This window comes from Pinus tabuliformis, chromosome 3_2 (assembly GCF_031772625.1).
Source record: "Pinus tabuliformis cultivar Carrire ecotype Pingquan chromosome 3_2, CPIR1, whole genome shotgun sequence".
Lineage (NCBI taxonomy): Eukaryota > Viridiplantae > Streptophyta > Pinopsida > Pinales > Pinaceae > Pinus > Pinus tabuliformis.
Window position 1 is genome coordinate 557,801,124 of NC_142302.1, and position 12,648 is coordinate 557,813,771.

Below are 12,648 nucleotides of genomic sequence, written 5' to 3' on the forward strand. Positions count from 1 at the left end.
GAGGAAAGTTAATGGAGCTCGAGGAGATCTGAATGAAACCCAACAAGTAATGTAAAACCCAGATGAAGCCCGATGCATATATAAGTGTAGCTGAAGAAAAGAATATGAAAACCAGTTGGATTGGTTGGGTCCATTGGGATAAATGGATGGTGGTAGGATAGTAATGAGAAAGGTAACATGAAAGTTGAAGTAAAAGGATCTGAGGCATCAAATGCCTTGGCTATGTTGGGAACTATTGTTCTTAATGTTGTGCATGTTGTGCACAGATAAAGGGACTTCTCTTAACCTTGGCCTTATGATATCTGGTAATTGTGTTGTGATTATGATTATGCTAATGTATATATATGTATATATGTTTGTACATATGATGTTGTCTGATAGGGTCATCAGGGATCATGATTGCTTTATGCTAATGTTTATATAGGGATCATTCTTGTGGAGAAACGACTGCTTAAGCAGGTGAATGGCATGAAGAGGTTCCTGCTTCACGAGGAATCAAGTGGGAAGAGTAGCCCTGATAGATATGTGAGGTTAGTATCATGTGGATTTGAATTGATATTATGTGATTATACTATGTCTATGTTTATGCTATGGTAGGTAATACTGAGGGATACATCAACGAAATGAATGCAGTATGATCTACGACATGCTTGGACAGGCGTGGTTGGTGGAAAGACATTAGAGGAAAGGTTACCTGGTAGAGACAATGTGGTCTATGGATGTGCGATACTACTATTGTATATATGTTGTACATGTCGTATATGAAATGTTGTGTATATATGGTGTTGTGTATATGTCAGATATGTAGTGTTGTGTACAAATGGGGCTATGTACATGTCGTATATGTGGTGATGTGTACAGTTGGTGTTGTATATGCAGCATTGTGTACATGTGGCTCGGTGTACACATTGTGCCTATGGTGTTGTGTACATGTTGTACATGCAGTGCTATGTACATGTAGTGTTGTGTGTACGTGGTGTTGTGTACATAATGTGCAGTGTTAGAAAATTAAATCACAAAGCAATGGAACACATAAAATATTGTGGAAACAAAACACATAAAACAAGAGAGACCTAGATATACATGGTTCACCCAATTTGGGCTACATCCATGGAGAAACATTTAGTCATTCCTTTTATATTATCCAACAAAATGAAGAGATACAACCTACAACCGATCCGCTGCAATTTCCTCTTCACTCTCACACAATCTCCTCTCTCTTTCTCTCTAAGAATAATAATGCATTGTCGTAATACAATTCCCTCATTTAAACCAAGGGTTTCCTTCCGAGGCAAAAAACCCTAAATTAACATAACTTTTACTGTCATATCATCTACTTGATGAACGACCCATATTGACTATGAAATTGCAATATTTTACAAGGTAATTTTTCATATGCTTTTAGCTTCAGGGGCGCTACTCCTGAACCCTCGTCGGAGGCCCACTCGCCCTCGGACCACCACATGGAGGGGTATATAGTCTTCCTAGGGTATACACCTGCCTAAAAACAAAACCTCTGAATCAGGAAGGTAATCAAGCTCCACACCCAACATGCAGGTGGTGTTGTGTACATGTGGTGTTGTATACACGTTGTGTAGGTGGTGTTGTGTACCTGTGATGTTGTGTACACGTGGTGAAAGTGGTGTTGTGTACACGTGGTGCAGGTGGTGCTATGTAAATGTGGTGTTGTGCACATGTTGTATGTGTGGTATTTTGTACATGTCATACATATTGTGTTGTGTACATGAGGTACTATTTTATGCGCATTGTGTAGTCGTGGTATCGTGACATGTGTATTCATTGTGTTGTACTAGGTATACTTGTATGTATTTTGTTGTACACCTAGCGTAGGTGTATGTATTTTATTGTACACCGGGTGTAGGTGTATGTATTGTGTTGTAGTGTACACCGAATGTAGGTGTATGTGTTGTGTTTTTCACTGAGTGTAGGTGTATTTGTTTTATTGTATGCGGGGTGTAGGTGTATGTGTTGTATGTCGGGTGTAGGTGCATATATTGTGTGGTGTTGTGTGTCATGTGTGGTTGTATGCATGTGGTGTACACTATGTGTATGTGTACGTGATTGAAGAGAAGAGAAGTATTGGGTGCTTGCCGGATGTGGCAATTAGTCTGGTGTGTGCACGGAAAGGACAAAGGTAGAAGCAAAGTACCAATTGAAAGATAAGTATTAGTATTTATTTCAGTTTTTAATTATGCATGTTATATTTAATTATGATTTATGATGGTTACATGGGATTTATGATTTTGATTTATGATGGTTGTGTTTTGAGAAAACCAAATGTGATATGTTTATACATGCTGATTTTATCAAAGAGTTAGTTTGACTTGTTGTGACAGGAAGTAAACAAAATTGCAGGTGTATCTTATTAATGAGCTACCAATGAGTTATGATTTCAATTTCTTTCAATTTATTTTGACTCTATTAGGAATTATGTACTTTGTACAAGAAAGCATGGAAATGCCCAGTTTATGTGGTTGGAATTGGTTGTCAAAGAATTAAAATCAACAACAAAACGAAATGGAACATGCAACAATATGCTGTTAACAAGTATTTAGGAGCAAGGCCATTATGGGACACTAGTACCCAATAATGTCTATTGATTTCCATGAGCATGCTATGACTAGTATGATGCTTTTGAGGCATGAATATGCCTTGGTTTTTTGACCTTCTGATGCGAAGAAACATTGCCAAGGGATGGATTTCCTGAGGGAATGTGTGGCAGATAAGGGGATGCTATCAAAACTTCGAAGGTGTGTGACTGCACAAAAGGGGGTGACTAGATTTCCTGAGGGACTATGTAGCAGAGAAGGGAAGGTTGGGGAATGAATTTTTTTTTGGTTATTAGCATTGCCAGATGGAATCATAAGCACAATGGGAGTGTGCCCTAGAACAATGAGTTGGTAACTGTTTGTTGAGAGAACAAGTAGCGCAAGGATAGTAGCGTTGGACATTAGATGCAGTTTTGACTTTGGTAGTGGATTTTGGAGTTCTTAGGAAGGGGGTGAATCTTGGTATTACTTTGAGGGTGGATGCATGAGCCTTTGGATTCCCTTGTTGATTGATACATGCATTGTATCCTTTTATTTGTTACGTAGAGAAAATGTGCATAAGTATATATGTGGTTGGAATTGTAAATATCATAATGATATGCGTTAAAAATCTCCAATAAACGATATGGTTGTCATGTTTTCAACAATGGTCACTATAAATACTACAAGGAGCTATGTTGTAAAGCTCCATACACAACATGTTTTATTTTCAGCGGATTTCAAGTCATAGGTGTCATAGAACACTGAGGATGGTGTTCCCCCAAGGGGGAGGGGTTGGTAACAACCCCTGGTTGATTTTCCATGTAATTAAAATAAGACCAAGGTCATGGGACACATATTCCAAGATGAATGGTGGGAAAAACATCCTAGTGGGTGTCACTTTCGGTTTATTTGTAGCTAAGGAAATTGGCAAAGGCATTGGGAAAGACAAAGAGACATTAATTAACATTTTATTTAAAAAAAAAAAAAAAAAAAAAGGAGAAAAGAAAGGTGAAGGGTCACAAATTTGCATGAGAGGGTAATTGAAGGAAAAATGAAGGAAAATTAAGAAAATATAAGCCTCAATGATAAAAAGGCTTTTGAAGATCAATTCACAGACTTTTGTCAGTTTTAGCTTGGAGCTCTCTTCTATTCTTTCACAGTCTCATACTCTTGCACACTCAGAGTATTCTTGGATCACTTTGGAATACATTGGATTTGAAGAAATAAGGCAAAGGAAAGTAGGGAAGCACAAGGAGATAGTGGGGTCAACAACTAGAATGGGATTTCCTTGCAAGTATCAATTTACATGTATGATTTCTTTGTTAGTTTTGGCATGCATGGTATATGTATGTGGTCATTAACATAGTTACCGATCAAATGAGAAAATTACGTAGTCCGTTTTTTTGAGGTAGCAAAAAAACACTCGATTTTGAAAAATGGTGATTCATAATACATTTATTTTTGGAGCATATTTTTGGCACTTTAATTTTTTTGTGTATCAAGTATAAACATTTTTTTTTAAATGTTAGTGATTTTCATGCTGATTTTGAAAAGTGTTGATGAAGCATCAACACATTTTTTTAGATGGCTTATTTTTGACACTTTTTTTTTTTTTTTATTTTATGTATCAAGTATGAACATTTTTTGTTAGTGGCTTACATCTTGATTTTGAAAAGTGTTGATGAGCATCCACCCTTTTTGTTTAGAGGGCTTATTTTTTACATTTTAAATTTTCTAATGTATTAAGAGTGGATAATTTTTTTTAAACGTTGGTAATTTTCATGTTCGTAAAAAAAAAAAAAAAAATAAAATAATAATAATAATAATAATAATAACTTGTAAAAATAAAAAATTAACAAAAACAATAATATTTAAATATCAATAAATAAATTATTTTTTTTTCAAAAAAAATATAATTTAAAGAAAAAATCACTTAACCTTAAAAAAAATCTAAAACCATTTTTTTAGGTTAAAAAAAATAAATATATAAATTTCATTAAAAAGGAAATTTAAATAATTTCCAAAAAATAAAAATAAAAAATAAAAAAATTAATTCTATATATCTATATATATATATATATATATATATATATCCCTACCCGGCCCTCTCTCCTCGCCCACTGCACCCTTCCCTACCTGCAACTCCACCCCTCTCCACCCACCCTGTGGCTCAACTGGCGCGGGGTGGGCGGGGAGGGAGTTGCAATGATTCCAGGAATCGACCCCTCGCCGCCTCGGGCTAGTTGGGCCGCGAGGTGGGTGAAGAGGCAGGGCGCCATGAGGAGGAGTGGGAGGGTCAGGTGGTGGGGATTGGGCTGGGCCGAAATTTTATTTTATTTTCTTTTAATTTTAAATTTTTATTTCTTTATTTTTTTTCAGCTTTTTAATTTTTTTTGCTAATTATTTTATATTTTTTTTATTATGAGATTTTTTATTTATATATATATATATATATATATATATATATATATATTTTTTTTTTTTAACTTAAAAAATAAATGATTTGGAATTTTTTTCCCTTAAATTATATGTGTTTTTAAAGTATTTTCTTTTTCTCAAGTATATACAAGTTACTTTTGGTCTTTTTCTACATTTTTATGATTTTTTTAATATTTGATTTATTTTTGGGTTGGGTGAGAATATATATATATATATATATATATATATATATATATATATATATAAAATTTAAATTATCCTAATTTTTTTGTTTTAATGTTTTATTTTATTTTTGTAACTTCTTCTTCTTCTTTTTTTTTTCTTCTTTTTTAGACTTTAAAAGGAATTGTTCTTGATTTTTTTTTGGTTAATATTAAACTTTTTTTTTTCTTGAATTATGTCTATTTTTGAAATATTTTCCCCTTTTTTATTTTTATTTATTTTTGTTTTGTTTTTTATTTTATTTTACAAGTTAATTTTGTTTTTTTTTAATATATTTTATAGATTTTTTTTATCCTTTCAATATATTTTTTATATTTGATTTTTTTGTCATGTTTTTTTTTTTATGTTTTATTATTTGTTATTATTATTATTATTATTATTTTATTTTATTTTCCAATATTTTAATTTTTGTTTTCTTTTGTATTATTTTTGTGTTTTTTTTTTCAATATTTGAATTTTTGTTTTCTTTTGTATTTTTTATTTTTTTTTTCTTGCAGGGTTTGTCTCGATGCTCATCTAGCAACCCGATCCCATTATGTGCAATTTGATAGTTGATTTTAAATTTTTTGTTATAATGAATTAGAGTCTGCCTCCATAATGTGTCAATTTCATAGTTGGCCTTTAAGTTTTCATTACAATGGGTCGAGTTCACCTACACTGCGTGTCAAGTTAACGGTTGATTTTTTTTTTTGCAATGTATTAAGTTGTCTTAGGCTAAGATTTTAAAATCGCTATACATTTAACATTTAAACAAAAATATTACTGGTATAATAACTCTTTCATTGAGGTGTTCATTTTTAAAGTTTTTTTAGTTATAAAATTTTTCCATAATGTCATGCTTGAAATATTTTGAAAACTTAAGATTGTTTTGTAGTCATAATTTTTGGTTTTAATTCCATGGTTGAAAAATTGTCAAGATTTTAATGTTTTTATAAGTCGTGATATTTTATTTTTAATTTTATGGTTGAAAACAATTATAAGTATTTTTTCTTAGCACCATGCGTGAAAATTGTTGGAATTTTAAGGTTTTACAAAAATACGTGATATTTTAAATTTAATGGCATGCCTAAAAATCATTGGAATTTTAAGGATTTTCAAAGACGTGATATTTTATCTTTAATGTCATGCTTGAAAATCGTCGGAAATTTAAAGTTTTTCAGAGTCACGATGTTTTATTTTTAACATCATTATTAAAAAATGTTGGAAAAAAAAATAAAAAAATAAAAAGAGAGGTTATTTCAACATCAACACTTTTCGCTTTCAGGGTGTTTCTTGCACAAAAAAATTGGTTCTTACTGTCATTTTTAAAAAATGTTGAAAATGTACCCCCCCCCCAAAAAAAAAAAAAAAAACAAAAAAAGGGAAAAAAAAAAAAAAAATTGTTATTCCAGCATCAACACTTCTCGTTTTCAACCTGTTTTTTCATGTTTTTGGGGGTTTTTGGACTAGAGTACCCGTTTTGAGGTAATAGCTCCCGTTCGACCGGTAACTATCTTTATTTGGTTATGATCTTCCATTGGCATGGAGAATTGAGGTTATGAAAAAAGAAAAAAGAAAAAAAATTATTCCAACATCAACATTTTTCGCTTTTAGGGTGTTTCTTGCACAAAAAATTTTGGTTCTTACTATCATTATAAAAAAATGTTGAAAATGTACACCGTAAAACCAAAAAAAAGAAGAAGAAGAAGAAGAAGAAGAAGTTATTCGAGCATCAACACTTTTCGTTTTCAACCTGTTTTTTCATGTTTTTGGGCTAGAGTACCCGTTTTGAGGTAATAGTTCTCGTTTGATCGGTAACTATGTTTATTTGGTTATGATCTTTCATTGGCATGGAGAATTGCCTAGATTGAGAGTGGTTTTTCCTAGCCTTTCCATTTCCTAGATAGCCATGGTGTTGTGGGTTTTCCACTTGTTCTTTCTGATTGGCAGTAAAGTTCCTTATGGTTGTGGGTTGAGGTATTAATTCCTCGAGCCGTTGGTTGGAACAAACGCTTTGGAGCCCTAGAACAACTTGGGTTGAGTTACTAGTCATGGAGCCTTGGTTGGACAAACACTCTAGAGCCCTTGGTGGGTTGAGTTACTAATCCTGGAGCCTTGGTTGGAAAAAAGCTCTTGAGCCTTAGAAGGTTGTGGGTTGATTTATTAGTTCCTGGAGCCGCAGTTGGGACAAATGCTCTAGAGCCATAGACAACTTGAGTAGAGATAGATTTGGTTAGTGTCAATGATGTCTGACCGTGAGGTGGAATCATTGGTTGAGGGTTGAGGTGGTTTGGCCTCTGGAAACCCTGGTTTGGTTTTACTTGGTTTATTCCATGAGATCCTACATTCACGCTTGGAATATGGCGTGAGGGTGATTAGTTGAAAGAGAGAATTGGTTCTGCCCAATCTATGGTTGGGTGGTATGTGGAAGCACAGGGGGTCACTGACAAACCAATATTATATCACGTGCGTTCATATTGGGGCATTAAAAATGGAAAAATCACAAAATAATATATTGGGGTTATAATGAGGGCCTAAAGGGTTTTAATATACCATACAATAATATATATAACCTAAGGTATTGTTTATACAAATTTTTGGCCAAGCGGAGGGAAAAATACACCATATTTTTAGAGAATGTCGGGCTACACATCACCCGTAAAGGGAAAGAGTGGGAAAGGTTGCATTTTGGAGTCGAGCCTCTCTGCAACCCTAAGCCTTTCTGTGTTTCTGAGTTTGAACCCTAAGCCTTTCTGTGTTTTTGAGTTTGAACCAAACACGAGCAAGACCACCTTTCTGTCTTTCCAGCTTGAGCAATTTTTGCCTACAAGACCGCCTTTCTGCCTTTCCAGCTTGAGCGAGACCTACTACTTTCATTCGAATCTTTGAGCATAGTTTTCTTGCTTCTACAACCAAGCTACCTTGTTTCCACCCACCTAGCTACTCTCTCGTTCTCATTCCAGAGGGAGTCCATAACCCAAAATTAATGTGTTCTATCTAGCTATGGTAACCTTCATGATCAAGGATTTAAAAAATGACGGGTTCTACAAACACCCAACACAAACAAAAGAAGAGGCGAGGAGTCAGATTGTGGAGTGCAACAAGCGGTATTAGCAGTTGATTAAGAGGAGTCGGCTTGTGGAGTGCAACAAGCGGTATTAGCAGTTGATTCAAAGTGTTGTCAATCATAGTGTTGTATTAGATTTTACCTAGCGAATCTCTATAATATACAGGTACATCCTTAAATAATGCTCTTGGCTCCTTCAAAACATGCTCACAATTTCACTTCTTTTAAGAAAAATTGATAGACTTGAGACTTCAAAATTTTAGCTTCTTCAATTTGGATTTTGACTTTGCAAAACGTGCTCATAACTTTCTTCATGTAGCTTGAACTTCAAAAATTCGACAACCTTTGACAGTGGTCTCAAACTAGGACTGATGCCCAACATAGACCTTCAACTAATGCAACTTAATGGTTTTTTTGGAGATTGTCCTTCTAGGGCTTATGCACAGAACCATACACAAATTTTGAACTATAGACAGAGGGTTTTACTCCTTTCTAGGATTGATATAGTTTCCAATAGGAGGGCCTTAAGTGCCTTGCAAAACTAGAACAATCCATTCTTAATAATTTCACTGATCAGTAATGTACATACCAAAGTCTGCGTAGATGTTCATAAATTCGGTCATTTTGAAGATGCAGACCTAGGGGGCACCTTTTTGTTTTTCACTCCAATGTGAAAAGGTGTGGCTTCTATTATGCTACTAGATAATTCCTTTGACTCTTCACAAATATGGTCCTTACGCATTTGCTCTACTAAAGAAGGTTTGTGGTCTTGATTGTAGAGATAAGAGGACTTTGTTGATTTATGCTTTTCATTGTTCAAGACTTGGGGAAATTGGTGTGCAAAACAAAAATACTTGTGTTCCTCTAGAGCAACAAATTCATCATCGAGGATTTCATAACTTATGTAATGTTGATACTCATTATCAAAAATGCCAATGTTTGGTGAAAAATCCTTATCACTGTCATATTTGGAGCAAAGTCTCTTGTCCTCAGAGGAATATTCTATCCTCAATTCTTGTGACAAGTCTAGGGAGGTTAGTCCAACACTTTTATAACATGACACAGTCTCAAAACCCTCCTAACAGATGCTTGTGAAGGGCTCAGAATCAAACTTCCCCTCTTCTTCGTGATCACCAAACATCGGTGGTCCATGCAAGTAGTGTATAGGACTTGCCTCTACCCAACCCCAAATATATGGTCTAATGATTGATCCATACTGATGAGAGGATCATTATGAGTGTCCAGGCTTATGTTTTCATTATTATGATTATCATGTACATAAGCCATAAGAGAAGGGAGTGTTCTTGTTTTTAGTTTTGAGCATAAATCCCACGCCAAATTCATCTAAAAAATGCTACTACTTTCTTCTTTTGTATCTGCAACATTGTTTCCTATGGGGTAGCCAATAAAAATATCACCAACCTGATGCCAATCCTCACCAAAAAGAGTGACACATGTATCATTTGAAGGTGGTGTAATAATGCCATCACAGTTTTCATGGTGGTACTCATTTATGTGTTAAGCAATCACTTTAGATGCTAAAATGGCCCTCCTTCCTGTCATTGTTGCCGCAAGGTTGTTCGTGTTACAAATATCTAGTGTTTTCATATTCAAATTTTGAGCATAATCCCTCTGCCATAGATGCTCCACTTTCATCCCCAACAATGTTATCATTTCCTTCAAAAATACCAAGGAGGCCTTCCTCTTGTAGGGCTGCCAACAACTCTTGATATGTACCATCAAATTTCTAAACCTTGGGTGGCAATGCTTGAGGAATATTTCAACTAGAGATTTGAGAGAATGTATGCTCTTTGGGCTGCAAGAATGCTTCAGCTAGCCACCATGCCCTTGTCCTAAAGAAAGCATAAATAACCTTATCATGGAATCTTCATGTCTTTCCATCAATTCCCATATATGCTTCATAAATGCCAGGACATGTGGGGCAGTAGAAAAAGAGTTCCCCTCAAACTATGGAAGGTCCTTGCTATAGCTAGGAGGACATGATTTTTGTGTGACAACCTATTATTCTCTGATACACAGAAATAAAATATGCCCAGAAACTTAAGATGTGTATAAACTCATCACATGAAACTCTTATTCTATAATCTCTCATACTTCCATGAAGATTTCATTAGAAAGGTGAAATATTTATAGTGCAACCTACAACTACCTTGAGCGATGTATAAGATATTCCTTTAATAAGTTGTGGATGGAAACTTCAACCATAATTTCACCTACAGAAGTGAGGTGATCTTACATCCCAGTTGGAAATCCCATAGAGAAGGCAACCACCTATATCACTTTGAAATGAGATCTTCTAAATCGTCAATATAAAGTTGAAGGAGTATGGGACCTGGGCAACAATGGACATCTTTGCTTTGACATGTATGGTTCTATGTATTCCATTTGTTTCTCTGCCTTGCTACTAAATAGTTTAGTATGTCTTATTTATATATGCTAATTTTATTGGTTTTTGTGGGATGGTAGTGGCACACCAACTTAGGTTTTGCTCATAGACACCAGCAGAGGGAGAATGTAAAGATAAGCAGGAGAAAATCACAGTTGCCAAAGCATTTACACAACATAGGTCCAAGGAGATAACATTGTCCCAATAGTTGAAACAACAACACTCAACATCAAAGAGAAATATGCTCACCCAGAGAGAGAGAGAGAGAGAGTAGTAGCCATTTTGTTGAACACCAACATTATGAACCCTGGGCTGGAGGAACATCACAATGGGTTTCTTTTGATTTTCCCACAGAAGTTTGTTCGAGCTTCAGTTCTAGTCACAATCATCATTTTCAGCAGCAGTTGCATCGTCCTGCTCTACCATCATCTGGGTCTAGGATTTTGCCCCTAATTAGGTCTATTTTTCCGTAGAGGAATATATCGGGCTCTCTTTATGATTCACCTTCATCCTCCTCTATCTCAAGGGAAGCTATTGCATCTAATCGATCTCTTGTTGGTGACTGTGTTGGGAGCTCTTTGCATGAGCCATTGCCATTAGCATTGTCTAGGGAAGCTATTGTAGCAAACAGAGTTGGTGCAAAATATTAGGTGCCCATTGACTCTTCTACACCATTGATTAGCCTCTTTATAGTCATTGGTGGGTAGTTGGGTGTATTTCATATGCCCTTTAGGTATAATTATTTACTCAGACTGATAAGATGTAATTAATGTCATATGCATCCAATGCCTCTTTATATGCCATTTTTGGAATCAGTGTCTGCTAGACTGATAAGATGAATCAAGAAGATTTTTCTCATTAGAGAGATATTAATTCAAGACATTAATAAGTATACATTCTTCAAACCAGTGGTATCTTCTAGTAAAGATGAAATATATTCTCATAAAAATAAATCAGAGTGAACTCTGGAAAATATTGATAAAGCAATCAAAATGGAAAATTTCATATTTTTTTTTAGTTAGTTGTTATATTTAATTCTAACATAACCCAAGGGGTTAGCTCAATGGGTTGTTTCTAATGTTTTTAGTCAATATCTAGTTCCATGCCGACAGACACCTGGTTTGAGTCCCATTGGGTTAGGTGAAATAGTATATGTGGATGGTTTTACTGGGAGTTCCATCCAGTAATGGTTTGCTCCTTTAATTTGGACTCAAGAGATGCAATTATTGTTTCTTGATCATCCCTGCAACATTTTTGTTCCTTCAATTCTACCTCTAAATTTCTCAAATTTTCTTGTAACGTCTAAGCTCTTTATCAAGTTTGAATTTTTCCTGGTAAGATTCTTGTAAAGTAGCCTCTAACTATGTCTTCTCTACTCTAGAACTATCTAAGGCTATTTTAGTATCTTCTAGACCAAATTTCAGATGCTCATACTCATGAGCCTTTTGAGTAAGTTCACTCTTTTAATTCATAAGGGTTTTAACTTTAGTTTGTAACGTGGCTAGCTTCAGAGACAACTCTTCAATCTGACTCCTATAATTAAGTTCATTCTTCGCTTGTTTCTCAATCTCATCCAACGTGTTTTGTAGCTTTGATGACAATGCTTCACTCTCTTTCTTTGAGAGACCTAACTGATTCACAAGTTCTTGCAGTTTGTCCTGATATTTCTTTTTCATAGATGAAATCTCTTCTTCATCCTTTCTCAGTGATTTTTGCAGATTGGTTTTCTGTAGGTGGAATTCAAAAGCTTCTTTAAGTGCTTGTGTTGCTAGTTTCTCATTAGCATCGAATATTGATGACATATTTTGACAAAGCCTCTTAAATTCTTCCCGTAGTCATTCTGTTGTAGTAGAATTATTCCATCGAGTCATTCTTAGTGCTTCTTCTTCCCTTTTGGCCCTTTGTTCCTGTTCCCTTTTAGATTGCAACAATGCTCCAAAGCTGCTGGAAACTTTGTTGTCTGTGTATCTATCTCTTGCTGT